The following is a 19,295-nucleotide window of genomic DNA, read 5'->3' on the forward strand; positions in this document are numbered from 1 at the left end:
ATTCTATTGTTAAAATAACAAAAATAAGACGTAGAGATGTATTGCTATTGAATCAATTGATCACTTGATAGCAAATTTAGATTCGATAAAATTGAACATAAAATTTTGATGCTGATTGACAGTTCAATTCGAAAGCGGATAATAGATATTGTTCGATGTGATAATTATTCGATTATCGCAAGTACTGCATAAATTAGCTTATCCTGTATGATCGTGCACTTCACCCTTTCCGCAAGTTGAGCACGATTTATTAACATTGAGACAACCTATTAACATGAGGTAATTTATGACTAGCTAAACACGAATCTGATTAAGTACCTCCGTCCTGGACAGTTGACACAGTGCGCTGTAATTTATTCCTTACAACGTGAGAAAAATCTGCTTATGGTAATCATACGAAAAAAGAACTTTAAGTCGTTCAAATGGTCATACTTTATCAGTCAGCGTAAGCATCATTACGAAAGTTATAAGCAATAAATTGTAAACAGTACAAAAAATCTATGTTCATTCAAAAGAAGCATTTTTCGATAGATATTAAATATATTTATTTAATATATATATCTTGTAGATATTTATATTATGTTATAGAAATCTTGGATAAATATTTTAGATAAAATAAATTAATGTTTCATAAAGTATATTATATATATTGTAATGAAAATTTCTCGATAATATTTTTTAAATTAGCGATTCTTAATTCGCATACTAATCCATGTTATACGCGCTACGTGCCCCAGAGATAATATGTTTTTTTTTTTCTTTTTTTGTAAATCAGCTCTTCATGCATCGAGATTAAATCCAGACGTTGCCATTCAAAAATAAGGGATCTTTCTCCGCTTCGTGGATAAGCGAGCATATCGATTTCATTGTCGCGATAATACGTAACTAATGAACGCAAAGACAAACGCATTTTGGTTTGTTGAAGAATTCTATTTAGCTTTGATATGTTCCTTGAGAGATTTTACATATAAATTGTGTTATTAATGTGAACGTTAATGAACACCTTTGATGCCTTCAAGTTCATAAACCGATACATGATGAAAACATTGACGGGCAAAACGTAGAGAACAAAAGTTAAAAGCCCAAGCTTTACTCTTTATATTTGTCTCTATAATCCATTAAAGATTGAATATAAAATAAAGTGTTATTCTGATGTAAGATTATATTTAAAATATAATTAAATTAATTAATGAATTTCAAGGCATTCATTATTCTAAGTTCAATTTAGTTCCATAAAACATAAGACGGGTTGGGGGGGGGGGGGGGGGGGCAAATAGGATATGTAAGATAAATAACTAATTTTCATGAGAGACTATTTGATTAATTCAGAAATGATTTCTTTTTAAACAGTAAAATAATAACATAAAATAATAAATCGATTCTATTTAAACATAAACTTTTCAACGCTATCTCCGAAGGAGTTAATTAATTTCTGGTCGCTTTATGGATTCGATGACAACGTTTCGTATTTACCTGCATTCCGTTTGTGTCGGCAAAGCATCGCGACGCTAGTCTTCGCGAACGGCGAACAACAATTTCCATCCTTCGAGTTCAATAACTCGTTATCGGCTAGCTGCGAACGGAAATAATTCCGTCGCTCCGAAATCGCCGTCGCGCGCGCGTGAGGGAGAGAGAGAGAGAGAGAGAGAGAGAGAGAGAGAGAGAGAGAGAGAGAGAGAGAGAGAGAGAGAGAGAGAGAGAGAGAGAAAGAACGAGCTCCGTTCTGTTTTTTCCCGGTCTCCGACAAGAAAATCGAGTTTCGCGAAATCGAGTGCTTACAAATTCAGTCCTTAACGAACGAAAACTGTCAACGGCAGTCTGCGTTGAAATTATTTTTTCCTCGGCTTCGCGATTCGTTCGCCGATGGACAACTGGACCGACTTCGCCGCTTGAATTATCGCAGTTATATTTTCTGACGATTGTTTTGCTTTTGTTTTGCTCTTGTCTGATGGTGATTTTCTTGGCGATCTTTATCAACTTCTTTTAACAGTCGTATTATTAGAATTAAGCTCCAATCGCTTATTAATATTAATCAAGAATTTTGAGCGTGCAATCAATACTTTGCACAACACAGAAAAATGTTCATCCCATATTCAGTTGCGCACAAAATAAATAACAATCTTCTTAATACACGAAAATTTTAAAAATGTTTACTATGTAATGCTCTATATTTAATAAAAACATTACTCTATAAATTTCTCATAAAAAATAAAGTTAATTAAATTAACTTACGTAATTAATATTGTATCAAAACTTATTATATTACCGCAAAAAATGTAATATTAATTATTTTCGCTAAACTATTTATATTAATACCAATTTAAAAGTTTCTTTAACGAAATAATTATATTAGAATTTAGAGAATTTTTTACGCATAAATGTTCACACATTTACTGTACTGTAATCCAATTGTTTTTACGAGCAGCAGTTTTCTCTCGCATTGGTGAAAGTCGCGTATCGACTGCACGACCGCAACAATGCGGCGATTAATTTTGCTCACAATTTATCCAGCAGGCACGGAATCTCTCTTCGGCTTTTGCGCCACGCTCTTTACAGATCGTTAGCATATCTTCCTTGACTCAAGGACGGAATATCAAAGTTATACCGGCGCGGCACCGCCGCCCGACGAGATAGCCGCCCTTTTCTTTCCTTCCTCCGCGCGCCACCGTAAATTGTGTTCCTACGGCAATTCAGTCGTGAATCTTCCAGTCGAATGGGCCGCTGCCGTTTCCAATTACAGGATGGACTTTGATTCGTTGAGGCTGCCAGACATAAGCGGGGAATCGGGATCAATATTGAGATTCTTTTGAGTCGCAGGAGACTCTGTTTGAAGAAGAACAACTTTGGCGGCGCCGTGCAGATCTCCCGGTCGCAAACCGAATCTTGAAGAAAAATCACGTCCCGCAACTAATAACTTAAAGGGAGAAGTACCTGGACAGTGCAAACATCTGTCTTACGAAAGATCCGAAAGTGTGCCGCATGCGCGATTCGCAAGACAAACGGATACAGCCTGAAGGCACGTATTCGTCAAAGTGAACGTTTCCAACAGAGCAGCTATATTACGTAACTTTTATGATTTCGATCGCGATTCAGTTCGTATCTTTGAGCTGTTGCAAATTTCATTGAAATCGGAACGGAATCGAAGTTCTTGAAACTAAATCGTAAATCAATTGCTCACGGCGCCTTTTCAATCACCTTTTATCGTAGTTTCTTTATCTTTCTCTCTCTCTCTCTCTCTCTCTCTCTCTCTCTCTCTCTCTCTCTTCTCTGAATTCTAAATCACATAATTAACAGTCTGCGATTGGATCTGTTGGGATTAGTAGACTTCTGTCTATCATCAATATTAGTGCTCCTTTGTGTCGAACTTGAGCTGAGGCGATTTCGAAGGATTCTCTCGTAGGCTCTCCGGGCGGGTGGGTCTTTCGGCAATGATCAACGAAGCGTAAATCGACCCTAGACGTAACTAAGGGAGCCAAAGGCAAGAACTATCGGGATGATTGCCGACAGCCGCGATAGTGAGGCGGATAGCGGTTGACTGTATTGTTAGATACATGCTGGTCTCTTTCAAATGACTGCCTTTCCTACGAGTTCGACCGCGCACGTCTAGTCACTGTCATCCTTTTCGGGACGATATAATTTCGGGACTATAGTCTGGAACGAATATAAAGCGCGCGCGCGTGCGCGCGCGCGAGCAGGAATGCCAACGAGATCTTGCAGATCGGGAGGGAAGTTGTCGCGGAAATTCGCCGGACTTTCGTTCGCAAAGACACGATAGGGAGAAAACGGGGACGACGAAGAAGGCGGCGGCGCTTCTTCGTATTTTATGGATGTTTCTACGAGAATCGATTTCATTCGGGCGTGCGCGAGTACATCAAGTAGTTGGTATTCCGGCATAAAGATGGAACTTTTTGGAGTACGGAGTTTCGCAGTTCTTACCCCGCCTCGCCGAAGTTTCATGCGAGGCGAGTGTTTACGGGAGGACTCGGGCTGAATTTCCGCCTGACGATAGGTCGTGATTTCCCGACTGCGACTCGCCGACCGATTGCCTTAAGCCATAATCTTTCGCGCTCGTGTGTCTTCGCGGATTCGGTCGGAATTCGGTCACGTCGCCGTCGATGCATCGGCGTAACTTTTCGTACGACATACGTATTCGGTGGTGCGCGTCGAAACAGGATTGCAGCGGATATATACCGGATTATCCAGTTAAAATATCGGAACAATCAGGATACCATGGAAATATGGAAACCGCGTATATCGTGTAATCGACTACAATCGCGACGCGTCGTTGATTATTATTAATGTAACGGACGTAAGCGAATAGATTTATTCAAAATATGTTCTATATTCATTCGTAATATCGAAATAATCATGACAATACTGAAATTGAAAGCGAAATAGATATACTGTGCATATTGCAATCGTGATGTGTTGTCATTTAATGTTGATGTAATAATAATTTATCTGCAAAGTTTATTTAGTATAGAATTGATCAGAATGACTAGAATACGCTATCATTTAAATAGATATATTTTAATATTGTTCGCTGGTAAGTGAGATTAATCAATTTACTTGTACAACCGTTCGCAGCACCATGTGTATTAAAATTGTCATGGAAGAGCATAATTTACTTTTAATACAGCAATTTCGCTAAAAATATCTATTTAAAAATTTTTATATTATATTATTATGCACATGTATTTATATTTTTGACAAGGAAAAGTAAAAAAATAGAAACATTTTCACAATTCATTTGAGAATCAACAAAGTCGTTCTATCGTTCTTTTTGACTTATTTTCGTATGTAGATATTTTCTCCAGAGATACTGTATTTTTGCTCTGATAAAAATAAAATAAAAAGAAAAATTCAAAAAGATATGCATTAATTTTAAGCAAGATTGAAAAAGATTTTTACTGTATTACAGACTATTTGTGTGTGTGTGTGTGTGTGTGTGTGTGTGCGCGCGCGCGAATTTAGAAAAAGATTTTCATATTATTAAAATTATTTTATTTTATTTAATATTTTGCTTTATATCTTATAAATAATGATATTTAACTTTTCTTTTATCAGAAACCCAGTTTTGTATTTTATCCTAATTGTGTCTTCACTATATATATTATTCAAGTATTCGAGTATAAATTCAAGTATTCATATAAAATATTAAAATATTATTAAAGTATTATTATTGAGATTAAAGTTGAGAACAATACAAATATATATTTTGCAAATTGCAATCGCGATGTGTCATTAATTATTATTAATTTAATAGTAACCTATACGTGCGATATTTGTTTGGTAACACACGCGGCACATACACACGCGGCATGGCAATTAGGCTGACTTTGTTACATTACTACGCACGTAGCGCAGCTCTGTGCCCGCCGTACTTACTCAGGATGACTAATCTACACGGGGAGTAGCTGCTGTTGGTCGTATATCGATGGCTTATGTCATTGTAAATTCCATATCCGTCGGAGCGGATCCACCGGCAGTAATGAACTGTTCTGTCCAGCATACGTGGAAGGATGTGGCAAGACAGAACTGGATCGTTTCGAGCGCTGACGGCTATTTCCGTCTGCTCGGCCACGAGGTAGCTTCCTGAAAAGCCGTTTATACAGCGTGTCTCATTGGGAGGAAATGTCTAATGACGCGTCGCCGATGTGTAATTTTGCTTCTCTCTTTCTCCAATCGAAAATGCAACGAGAATAAAGAAAACGTCGTGCTTTCCTCGACTTCTATATTGTCGTGAATAATTGTTTATCTCTATGTAAAACGCAAATAATATATCGTTTGCACAGACGTGAAAAAAATATGAAAATTTAAAACAATTTCAAATATTTTTAGTTCATGAAAAAATGCATCCTGTATGCAAATGTGCGAAGTGCGCATGATATTTTGTTTATTAATTCATCTTTTCCTTTATTTTTTTATTCAAAAGATAAACATGTGATATGTGTTTTTAAACGATATATATACCGGTTGTCATATTTTTATATTATTTTTACTTGAATATAATTTAATATAAAATTTTATGCATTTAAAATATAAATTTGATAACATTTCTGGAGTAAATAAAAGGAACATAAACTAATATTTATTCTTTTAAGATATACTTCTACTAATAAAATATTTTCTGATAAAATATGCATGTCCCTTATTAAAATCATAAAAAGACTTAAATATTTGACTTAATAATTATACTAATTTTAACATGATTCGATGAATATGACATAAACCCCTCTTGATTGTGAGCGTGAAAAGAGCATAATTGAAATTATCTAAATGCATTGTGAAATTCATAATGTATAAAGTGTGTTCGTAAATCGCAAAATGCGCGACATTAATGTGTATATTATTAACACAACTTTGCGGTTAGTTGTCCACTGTGCCAACTAGGCAGACATTAGCACTTTTTAAGTAACCGTTGCATTAGGTAGAGCCTGTCAAGCGTTGCGCGTTTGCAGGCCATCTCGGCAAATAACTTAGTTATCTCTTCATCTCGAGATTACTTAGTTAATTAGTTTCGCGATTATACGTTGGCTCATGAAAGAAGTGCTATTAAGCTCACTGCTGGTGACGACGTTGACGATATATTCCAGAATTCAGCTCTTATTTTTTTCTTGAATTAATTCCGTAGATATAAACAATTTTATACTAGAAAATATCACAATATAATTACGCTTAAAAATACTGATATTTGAATATTTTGTTATCTAAAATATAAAATATTTATTATATATTATTAAGATGTAATAAAATAATGTATAATGTATTTTATTGGAATAAAAATGAGCAATTTTCTAAATATTTAATTGACAGTAATGTATATATTATATATATAAATCTTTGAACATCCGTTATTTAATAACAAAATCAATAAGTTCCAAATAAGTACTATAATTCCCTCGGTGAGCCGGATTGCATAAAGCATTTATCGAAACTAAATGGATAACGCGGTAGTTTCGGAAAGCTAATTATTATTGAAGGCATATTTGTCGATAATTTTGTATCAGCCATAATTCGTAATGAGATTAATTAATGCGTTTGCGTGATACTGATTGTATCATGTTAGCGCATGGCTATTAGGTTTTACAATCTAGTATACAATGGCGAATTTAACGAGCGTATCTCTATTTCTCTCTATTTCTCTGCAAAATCATCGTTTCGTCACTTCGTTCAGCACTAATAATTTAGTTTCTATTAATATTGTATAAACAAATTTTCGAAAAATATCATAAATTATAAAGTACATGTTGTGCAGTATAACATAATTGCTAGAATTAAAAAAAATGTACATAAAACAGATACATTAATTTGTAAATTATTATAAATTAATACTTAATAAACTATTCGAACTCAACCAAAAACGTGTCACTAATCACAGATGAAGAAACAGTGCTAACAACTCACGTATATATCGCGCGTCCCAATAATTTGATCAGATCTTGCATAGCGATAATAATGGTCAAGTTTGTCGTGCATGTTAATTATATCTGTATCATGAGGATTCAGTTATCACAATTGCAATCTTATCGGCGCGTTATTGGAGTTTCCGCGACTTGTGATAAATGGTATACAATATTAAAAATTTATTTAATGAAAGCGAATAGTTCGAAACTTTTTATTGTTCATGTTAAATCAATTTTTAATTTAGATCAATTTTGATTTATGTATCTTCTTTGTATCGCAAATAAGATTATATCGTCATTCAAGTTCGTTCAGCAATATTAATGACTATTATTATTCGTTTTTTCTATACATTTTAAGATACAATATAGTACGATCTATTTTTTCTTTCTTTTTTGTCTTGACTCATACTTTCTTTTGTGATATTTTTCTCTTTAACTAACGAGAAAATAGCGTGCGTCTTCTAAAGTTACAAGTCTTTCTCCTTTTTTCTAACATTTGTTACATCGTATTTAACGATAGCTACGTGTTTCTCGAAACAGCGACAGCTTCGGCTATCTCGTTAGGCGTCTATTATAGCAAGTTGGCGTGAGTTGGTGCAACTTTGGGGCGCGGAATCCTCGTTTCTATAAACGGCGGCGGGTTGCACTCTCGTTAGCGACATCGAAGATTATTCGGGGCATTCAGGGCCAGGCAGGCTCCGCACGTTTCACGCGAATCCGGCTTTTAGCTAAAAGCCAGAGCCTGCGCTCTTTTTGGGTGGCATTTCGGCGTGGGTAACGTCTGAAACGCCGATTGCAATGTTGCCCGGAGCTCGATCGTTACTTTTATTTTTACGCCGCTATTTTGCGACAGTATATCGCTACGAGCTTGTTCCTGTCCACGCAATTGCCAGTGCGCCAAATTTGGAAAATTTAAGGGAAAAGCGAACGATCGAGAAAATAATCGCGTCCCAATCTCCGGTTTTTCTTTAAAAGTTTTCTAAAATTTTCCAAAATAGCACGCGTAAATATAAAATTATAAGTAAACCATTACAATAGATATATCATAAATAATATTTAATATGCAAAAAATTAATAATTTTTTTGAGTTTGAGTTAATTCTTAGACATAAATATTTAATATTGAATAAATATAATTGCTCGTCTAAAATAAATATTGTACATAAATAATCAAAATATTGTTAGTTTTTGCCATGCTAATCTTCTTAATTTAGTCGTTTAATTACAGAGTTAATGCTATCTTTTATTGCAGGTTTTAACTTTTTTAAAAAGCTTTCGTAATCTAAGATAAATATAAATAAATTATTATATTATTATAGCAAAATTTTATTCTCTTTGCTAAATTCATGTCAACTTTGTTAGAAAGTTCGAGAGAATTGGTTGCTCGTCACATTGCGGAAGGCATTCGAGGCGTTCGAGCTTTGATCGCGATTTTCGACGTGCTATTTCGAAATTCGTCTATTTCGATGGAAAACGTTTGCCATTAGCGCTCTCATGGCGGCTGCATTTGATCGTTACTTTGTTTTTCGAAACGTACAGGGAAGCCTGTGTGTGCGAACGCTATAGCAACACCAACCGATTTTATCAAACCGCCACGTAAAAGCGAATCGACATACAAGTAGAGATCTCGCCGTAATCGTGGATGATGATCAAATCTAGCAACCGTAACGCATACTCCCGATTTCGATATCATCTTTTTACGCAAACTGGACGGAGCTTAATCCAATAATAAGACATACTTATCGTATTATGTTTGCTACCTGAGTCGACTCACAATTCGAATTCCACCAACACCGTAGTTAGATACATATTTAAAATTATTATAAAAAACAATTTTATTGCAAAAACGGTAAGCTCGTAAAACGCATTGTTTTATTTCGATGCAAAATTAAATTTATTAAGTATAATTGTTCATTTAATTAAAATTATTTAATTTTTAATCCTAATTATCTTTTTTTAAATATAAACTATAGATGTAGAATTTTCTGTTTAACTTCATTAAATATATTCAAATTTATTAAAATAATAATGTATACGAGTTATATAAAGCTCAGAATTTGAGTTGAGATTCTGCAGAATGTGATGTACATTAAGAATTGTATTTACCTTATTATGCATCATACAGCAGAAAATATGAAAAGCTTTTTAAAATTAAAAATTCAAATAAAAACTCATTTTTCTATATGCCATTGTTATATCAATCAGCTGTTGTGGGTATTGAAGCTTCAAGTATTTATATCATGTTAGTATGTTATTTCGCGTTTCTATTAACGCTTTCGCAATCCAGCGATGACAAGATTCACTTCAACACCGTCTCGTCGATCGCAGTCAAAAACTGAAAACGATTTCCGCGGAAACGGATTCGATCTCGTTTTTGCCAGTTGAGGAAAAACGCAACGCTCGATAAATTCCGAAACAAACGAAAGGTGGAATGCACACTTTTACATAGGCAGGACTGCTGCGCGGGAATGGGAGACTGGACGAGAAGGGAGGAGAGAAAGAAAAAGAGAGAGGGGTGAAGAGGAAGAGAGAGGGTTGCTGAGGGTAGAGTCTCGTCCCTACAGAGAAAGGGTGGAACCACGGAAGAACCATAAATCTAACGATTTACCCGTTACGCCGCGAACGAGAGGAGCGAGAGAGCGCTCGATCAAAAGAAGAAACACAAAAATGATGAAGCGTCAGGCTGTCTGCGAGAGAATTATGGATTGTCGATCGAAATGATCTCTTTTATACGATGATAATCTAATCTATTAAGTGCGGTTGTCGTTCAACGGTTTGATTTGCGTGTAGCTTCAGCGCCTCTATATAAATCTTCGAATACACTCAAACGTAGAGTCGCTATTATTTGCATGTAAATTGTTTAAAATTTATTTTATAATTTTATGATCGAAACAATTAATGTTATCATGATTTGTCATATTTAATTATTGTATTTAATTCAACTCTGATTTCAAACACAATTTCAAAATTTGGAATTTAATATATTTTATTGTATCAATAGAATAAGATTCTGTTATTGTTTCCTTTTCATAATTCATAATTTTTTAATCACTTTAATACTTTTAGTAATTTTAGAACGTCACGTCCAAACGTAAAGTTTCTCGCTGTACAAAACAAGGAGTACGAATCAATGTTTATCAGCATCAATTTAATTCAGCGGAATTTATCGCACTGTATTTTCGTCATGTTACAAAAATGCGGCATATCATTTAGCAGATAAACACTGTAAAAGTACAAGGCATTCAGTCGGTAGTTGCATGATACGCAAATTGTTATTGCTTATCGCGAAACGAAGAGAAAAGCGTTTGACGCAAGCTAGCATCGAAATTATCATCTTCCGTGCTAATGAATTTTGCACCAAATATTATCTGAAAATGTATATTGATGTTGTTTAAAACCGCGGAAAGAATTACCAAACATTTTGGCTTGAATTTCCTAAGTTGCAATGTGAACATTGATTTATCCGCGGAATTTCAATTAATTAAGCGAGTTTTCATCAACCGTAATGCTTATAAGCTATAATGCATTGTGTTATCTTACATTGATCAAAAATTTTTTCGCGTCGTGTTAACATTTTTATTTTGCAGCAATAATAATAATAACTTGCACGTGCATATAAAATTTTGCAGGACAATTATTTTAAAGAAAATTATAATGTTACAATTTATTCTTGTCTTTTGCAAAATATAATTTGTGGAACGTAAATTAGTTTTGAGGTGAAATCTTTCACATTTTGTCATGCCATAAATATTAAATGTGCCTGAAAATATATCTTTTACTTTTTATGTATTAGATAATTCTGTTCTATTTAATGCAGAGTAGAAGTAATTTAAGAACAGCATGATAATTTAGGACACTTTAAATTTAGCATTTCTATGATTTATATTTAAGGAATTTAAAGATATTTAAGGAAATGATCCATTTAGGTTAATGGAGTGCAGTAGCTTTTACAACGATGTCTTTAGATTTGGTTATAACTAAAAGCGTATTGATACATTTTGATAAAAGTAGAAGAAAAATCATTTTTGAACCCGTGACCTGAATAAATAATAACAAGTACAAAGAATAATTCAATTTTTATCTTTCCTAAAAGTTAGATTTATAAATATTTATTTGAAATTATCAAAGCAACTAGTAAGTTATTATAACTTTTTACTTATTATGCAAATTTATTTATTTGTATAAAAATATGTGGCGTATATAAATATAATTTTTTTGCATTTATGTGGAAAATAGACTACTTTTGTAAATTTATTTTTCCATTATTTTATATTAATTAATGCGTCACTAGGTGTTTTCTTGAATAACTTTATTATCAATCGGACGATTCTATTATAATAAATAAGATGAAATAATTTTAGAGCAAAATATTACAAATTACAATGACGACACTAATCAACCGTGGATACAATCACGTAGGCACCGAAATATCTAGGTTTATTCTTTCAGTCTGTGTAAAGGAACGAGAATGACCGGATTACATTTCGATCGTGAAGACCGTCCCGAAAGGACTTCGCGGCTCCGCGAAGTCGGAAAAGCCCATTTCGATGGTCCCTTGTGCCATCAGGCAATCCCATTTGAGATTAGACGCAGGCGTGAATTGTGTTACCGCGGAGTTTGAGCGGATCAAAGGCAAATTCCCGGTTGGGATGCATACGTACGTAATTGATATGCCTGATGGGGGTTTCCAAGTCGGATAGTCAATTACCATAATCTCGTTGTGGGGAGAGAGAGCGAGCGGAAGAGACAGGGAGCGAGCGAGCGAGGAAGGGTAATAGTGTGGAGGAGCAGGGGGGGGGGAGGGAGGGAGGGCCATCGGTGTGGCCGTGCCGATTCCGCGCATCGCGATTGTATACACTGGGGATGACGGCAATTCGATTTTGCTCGAAACGAAAGAAGAATCCCCCCCCTCCCCCCCCGCGCGCCTCCGTGTATGTATTCTGGACACTGGCGCTTATTAGATTCCGCTGACAGTATATTCCGCATGTGGCACATCCTGCCTGCGCCGGGCGTTTCCTCTTTCAATTAGCCGTCAGGTACCCGCGGCGTTAATCTTGCTTGGTGATTGCGCGCCGCGCAACCGGCGGCATGGCGCGGCCAGCGCGGCGCAAAACAGGCTCATCACGCACGACGGATTTTCTATACTGAAGAAACGCTTCGTGGCGACCGCGATCGGTGGATGAAGCGATTTACGTTCAGACAGAGTTGCTCGGCCCTCGGCGAGGTAAGTTATCGATTACTTGACGCGAAACGTGAGTTCGCATAAGGCGTGATGCTAAGATGCGGTTGCAATACGCTCTGATATCATAATACAAAGTGCCTCGATCGCGTGCAGTGATGAAAACCGGTTCTTTTAAGAATTTCTAATTTCAATCCTGAATATAAATTTTACAAGTGTTTCGATTAAGTTTTCATTGAATCGAGAAATTATACTGGAATAATCCTGTTCGTCATAAAACTAATCAGATCACCATCATCAATTTTGACGAAAGCATTCTGCATATCTGTGTTTACGCGTAAAAAAAAGTAACGACCATCATCTGGTTGTTTTATGATACAGTACGCTATATTTATAGCGTATTTCCTGTATACTATAGCTCCCCAAACATGCGTTCGTTTTCGCCGTTCTATAAATAATCTTTGTCACCGATAGTCAACGTTGATTTATGACTAAATTGCGCGGAATTTTCCGCATGGCTATTCCTTATAATTAAAGAAAAAAAGATAGACAAAATCATAGAGTATATCACGTTAATATCAAAGAATCAAAAGATCAACTTTTCAAAAATAATAGCATTTTTTATGGATAATGACACTTGCGCGTAAAAATGTCAAATATAAAAACATGTGAAAATGTAAAGATGTGTACTTTATATTGAACATTTATAGTTATATTCTCACAATATATGTGTATAACAATGTTGTCAAACTACAAGAATATAAATAAATGCTTTTACGAGACTACTAAACAAAATATTAGTCTTATTTATATTCAAAAACTTTTCTCTAAAAAACCTCAAATCGATTCTGCTATTCTGCTATTTTTAAAATAAGTTTTATGAAAATTCTGCCACATCTATAATAGTCACAAATGTGATTTTGCATTTCATTGATATAAAATGTTCAGAAATAAATAAATGTCACCTACTAAGCAACATCGAATCGTCAACTCAATATTCGCGTTAAGCGGAATTAGAGCGAGCCCATTGAAATCAATGCTGCAGAAATATAAATTATTCTTATCCCATTTTCCTGATCGTGCAATGTAATTCATATTATGCTAATTGAAAGATAATTCCGCCAAAAGTGGTGGGCTAATGGACGTCATGCCTAAAAAAAAAAATGTGCTCCATTTCACCGCGGCTGTATCGTCCGTTTTCACTCGCGCGATACTATCTTTCATGGACGGATGCAGTTCGATTAGTCGCGTTAAATATGAGCCGGCCATTTATCAAGCGGGCAAGGAGGGGAAGAGAATGCATAATAGAGACGTTACCTACCGTGCCATATGCTGTTCGTGTACAATAAGCGCGCGAGCGCGCGGTTAAATGGTTACGGCGCGCAATATGCCGAGGAAACGCGACGAATAGTCGGGAAAACGATTCGCGCGATAGACGTAGTTTATATTTACAATAGCACAATGCACTTCTGCGCCCACGAGCACAGGGGTGTGATCGCACCGCTTGCGAGTGTCCGGCAAAAACGAGCAGGTTCGGGGAGGAGGGTCGACGACGCGACCGCTCGGCAACAGGATTTTATACGAGGGGTGGCAATTCTACGAGTTCCGATTTGAGATAATCTCTCTGTTACTTCTGAAATCTACAAAAAACAGCTTTTCATTCTTTTCACATTTTTTGAGCTGTTTTCCGTTTTTACGCAAAGTAAATGCTTTTGAATCCAATATACAATATTTAAACATTAAAATTATGTTAAACAAGTATTGATGTGTTTGCTTTCGAAATACGAATAATTATTGTGAAATGCATGCATTGTATTATTAATCATGTTAATTTTCTATAAGTATCATTTTCCGCGAATCAATTTAGCTTGAAAAATTTTCTGAAAATTTCGTATGCGCCGAGCAAATATTTTTAAATATCATATTCAAGTGCCGGAATAATTTTATTCAAGTGGTGTTATACGTAAAAACTGAAATAATCGTTAAACTTTCGATCTTATGATACTTTTAAAATAAAACGAGTAATGAATTTGTGAATCTGCCGTTTATAATGTATTTGTTCATGTGTGTGCACGATATATCCACAACTGTGTGTGCACGATATACACATACATGCATGTTGCTTGTAGATTCATAAATGTCAAGTGACATTTCAGATAGTAATCAGTGAGCATCACTATTGTGATTGGATGACGTTACGTAATGCTACGTGAAATCCAATTCGGCGTTGTTCCGCGTCAAATGAGTTACACACATACGCGTTTTATCGTTATTTCCGATGAAACGGCGCGCTTACAAATTTTTCAATATGCAAATGCGCGAGAATGCACTTCGACCAGGCAGAAATGTATTCTCTAAAAATGGAAAGTCGTGAGGTATTACATAACGCGAGATTGAAATAATGCCAACGCGTCGTATAATTTGCACGTGCTACGAAAAAAAAAGAAACGCATTGGCATTACTCGCCATTATAGTACTATGATTACTACAATACAGAATAAATTTGCAAACATAAAAAAATAAAAATATTCACAACCAGAGTGTGTATCAAATTTTAAGCTGAACAGAAGTGACTAATTTTTTGCACGTAACAAAATACTTTTTATCGCTTACTAAAATTTTTTTTCATTGTTTTTTGTTTTGCATAGCATGCATTAAAGGATTAAATAAATAATCCTTATATTACGTCAGATTTTTCGAGATTTATTCAGCTTACAGTATTTCAGCTTAAATTAAACAATTTTGCAAACTGTAGACAATTTTATTGTGTAAAATAAAAAAATTGTAAATATATATATATATATATATATATATATATATATATATATATATGTACTATTATGTCTGTACACAAATTTGTATATAAATAGAATTCTAGAAATATACAGGGTGTCTGGCAATAATCGCCCCACCGGTCATATACAGGTAGAGGAGGTCAAATCGAGTAGAAAAGTCCTTTACCATTTTTTAATTTTCATAATAAGTACTGAGTAATTAACGAAAAAAGATCGGCGAATCCGCGCGAATAAAGCGCGCGCGGTGAGAAGGACGTCCCACTGCTACGCGATCACTAGGCGCGCGATGAAGCGTTGGGAGGAGCGCTCTACAAATGACAATGGCAACATACGAGCGGCGCGTAACGCTAGATCCTTGTGTCCTAGTGATCGCGTAGCAGTGGGACGTCCTTCTCACCGCGCGCGCTTTACTCGCGCGGATTCGCCGATCTTTTTTCGTTAATTACTCAGTACATATTATGAAAATTAAAAAATGGTAAAGGACTTTTCTACTCGATTTGACCTCCTCTACCTGTATATGACCGGTGGGGCGATTATTGCCAGACACCCTGTATATTGAGAGAGAAAGAGAGAAAATTGCTGTGTCATTAACAAATATGTCAATAAATATGAATGTTCTATAAAAAAAAATAGTGAACATGTTCAGTGCAAAAAGTTTTAGTAAATTGAAACATATTCCGGAATTACTTCTATATAAAACATAATTTAAAGTTGTACTATGTGTGTCGCCGAAATAATGCTCGTACCTTACGGCTATTGCGTAATTAACTAATAATGGATATAATGTAATTCATTACACGAGAGTCTAGTTTTCATTAAATATTTTCGGAATTTTGACCATTATTTTTGCCCAGTCCATACATGTTCGTTAGCAACAATTCACATTGCCAAGTCTCATATTAATTAAATGTGTTATCAAATTAACGCGACGTTAACGAATATGTGATGATTTAATTAAATCATTTATAATTAAATATATGAGATGCGGTAATGAGACGAGTCACCGAATTAAATCGATGCTATTTATAATTAAATGACGTATGCGTCCATGTATCAGCAGCGTCGTGGAAAATTACGTCGAATAATAATACGTAGAAAATTACGCGTGATAAGAACTTTAATGGGCTCTGCCGTCAGTTGGAATATATACACATCATCATGTATATCATATATCTCCATGGTTTTTATATGGTATATTAACGATACGATCATGTAGATTAAAATATAAAAGTATAATCTAAAGTTAAAAAATAATATAAAACGTCAGACATCGTAATAATATTTAAAACAGGTTTGAACTATAAGCAGATCATACAAATTAATCATTTAATTTTATATATATTATGTTACGTAATTGATCGATAATATCATTATCTTGAAAATATGTATGTGTCATGAGGACATGCATAAGATTTAGAGATAATGTATGACGTTAATTATCGATTGAATGAGAAAACGGACATAATTATAATATATAATATATCATATCTTAAGCATAAATGCGAAATTATGCATTTAGAATATGCATTTATAAATAAATTATAAATAAATAAATCAAAATCAAATTTTCTTAAATCTTTTAACACCCAGGATACAGCATTAAACGTATGGACTTCTATTCTCAAACTGCTTGCCACGAAATAATCCGCAGCAATTTCGAATGCAAATAAAAGGGAGTCGGAACGTGCGACGCTGAACGTGAATGAAAAAACATTCGGTAAGAGGCGCCGAGAGATTACTCGAGATTATGGCAGTGACGGGTCCGTGCACAAATTCAGTGCGGGAGATGCAATGGGGCGAGCGGGCCGGTGGCCTCTCTCTTCCACGTAAGTGCTTCGGATGCTACATAAATTAATTGTGCGGCCTCGCGGCCGCATGTTGCGATCTCAAGTGGATTCGTGAGATTAGGGAGAAGGGATAGGCAGAGGGGAGCTTCGGTTTTTGTTGGATTTGCACAACAATGCTCGGATCGGCGCGGCATGTGCGAGAACTTACCGCCTGGCGAGAGAAAAAGAAAGAAAGAGGGGAGAGATGGGGGAAAGAGAGAGAGAGAGAGAGAGAGAGAGAGAGAGAGAGAGAGAGAGAGAGAGAGAGAGAGAGAGAGAGAGAGAGAGAGAAAGCCACGAGAGAGGTTCGAGGGATCCTTAATCCCTGGACCGCTCTTCAATTTGATACAATTTCCTGTCCTCTTTCTATCGCGTCGACGGGGAGCAGACGTCGGCGGTTGTGCGCGTACAACCGTCAGGTTGACCCGCGCTTTATCGGCGACCCCTTTTTTTCCCGCCATACCGCGGGTTCGTTACTACCGTCACGGTGTATTTATTGGTAATTTCCCGACAAACCCGGCGAAACCCCCCCCGGTCATCGAGATGCGTAGAAATGTAGGAAATCGAGCGGATCTTTCACGCTCGCGCGTGGAAGCGTAATTTCGAGGGCGAAGAAATACTCCGAGGAATTCCGAGCGAAAGGTATTTAATTAAGGGTACATCGTGAAGTGATGTAGTGCTCGCTTCTTAAATTAATAATATCTTGAATATCTCGTAAAATGTGTTGATGAAGTCTTTTTGTTATTCACAGCAGAATAAGATATAACGAAAATTAGACAACTTTTTCGAAATCTTACAAGCGACACTGATGCTAATTAAGATTTAAGGGCAATTATAGGGATTCGCCGTAATCATTAGAATAATATTTGCAACATTGTGCTACAATCACCCAAGTATCTTATAAACCGGAGCATCACGCCGTAATCACAAAATAATCATCGCGTTTTTCTCGGAAATGCCAATTTCTCTCTTTTGATACTGTGCTCTCTTCGCAATGTGCACAAAGCGAGTAACGATACATTTTTATGATATCTTCAGGTAACGAAAGTCTGTGAGATTCCAAATAAAGTACCTACTGTACCGGCATTCTTTCGATGCAAACATTTATGCTCGCGGGAGAAAGAGAGAGAGAGCGCGAGAGAGCGAGCAAGAAAGCGAGAGAGCCACGTCTGGATGCCGCCTTTGAATCATCTCGTCGTCGTAGGCACTTTGACTGAGCGAACGGAGCAAAGTACTTGGCCAAGTATCTACATGACAAGTACGTCTGCCCTGTAACGGAAATTCTGCTCGCGGAACTTATGGAAGCGGCGGCGAAACGAAGCGTGCTCCCTCTGTTCCTCTCCCTCTCCTTCTTTTTCCATCCCCATCATCGCGAATACCGTGGGGAAAGTTTCGGATGTGAATAAACTTTTATTTCTTGCCGTGGGCGAACTTTGCCGAATCGTATATCTTTGCGAAGTGTCTGCTAAATACGCCGCGGTATTATCTCTTTGTACCGTAGCGAGCTCTGTGTCGTAGCCAACGCGAATATAGACAGTTTTAATTTAAGTCAAGTTATACTCGAGCCGCGAGTTACGCTCTGCTCGACCTGATTGTTCTTAATTGTGCATCAAGCTCGACTCCGTTACTGTCACGGCATTGATATTCCAAGTCAAATAAGTTCGCTAAAAATGTAAAACTCTGTGTACATCCATTTTTATTGTTTCAATGAAAAAAACAAATGACTCGTCAGAAAAGAAAGTTAATAATTGTCGCTTTTTGATCACGGCAGCAGTAATATTTCGCTTAAGCCATATTTTGTGTTATAAACTTTTTTACATAATCTAACAATTAATTTTGTTAATTTCTAAACGCACGTAAAAAAAACTCTTCAATATGTAAAATAAATAAATAGAAACCTCTTAAAGTCAGTATAACATGTTATTATGTTATTAAAACCTTTTAAGTTTTAAAAATGAGAAAAAATTCGAAATATAAAGGTCATCAATTTCAAATTAATATAACATTATTTTTAGATTTTAAATTTCGAAATAACTTACATTACGTGCTACATGCCAAGCATAACGCGCGTCAAATACCATAGTATATTA

The 19,295-nt window shown here is 35.8% G+C and overlaps 1 long non-coding RNA gene across 5 annotated transcripts in view; it reads right to left on the bottom strand.

The window, feature by feature from the left end:
• Positions 1 to 19,295, bottom strand: part of LOC105668813 (uncharacterized) — a 122,945-nt gene that overhangs the window by 27,943 nt on the left and 75,707 nt on the right. The gene's annotated exons all lie outside the window — the stretch shown is intronic.

Source organism: Linepithema humile, chromosome 3, assembly GCF_040581485.1.
Source record: "Linepithema humile isolate Giens D197 chromosome 3, Lhum_UNIL_v1.0, whole genome shotgun sequence".
Classification (NCBI taxonomy): Eukaryota; Metazoa; Arthropoda; class Insecta; order Hymenoptera; family Formicidae; genus Linepithema; species Linepithema humile.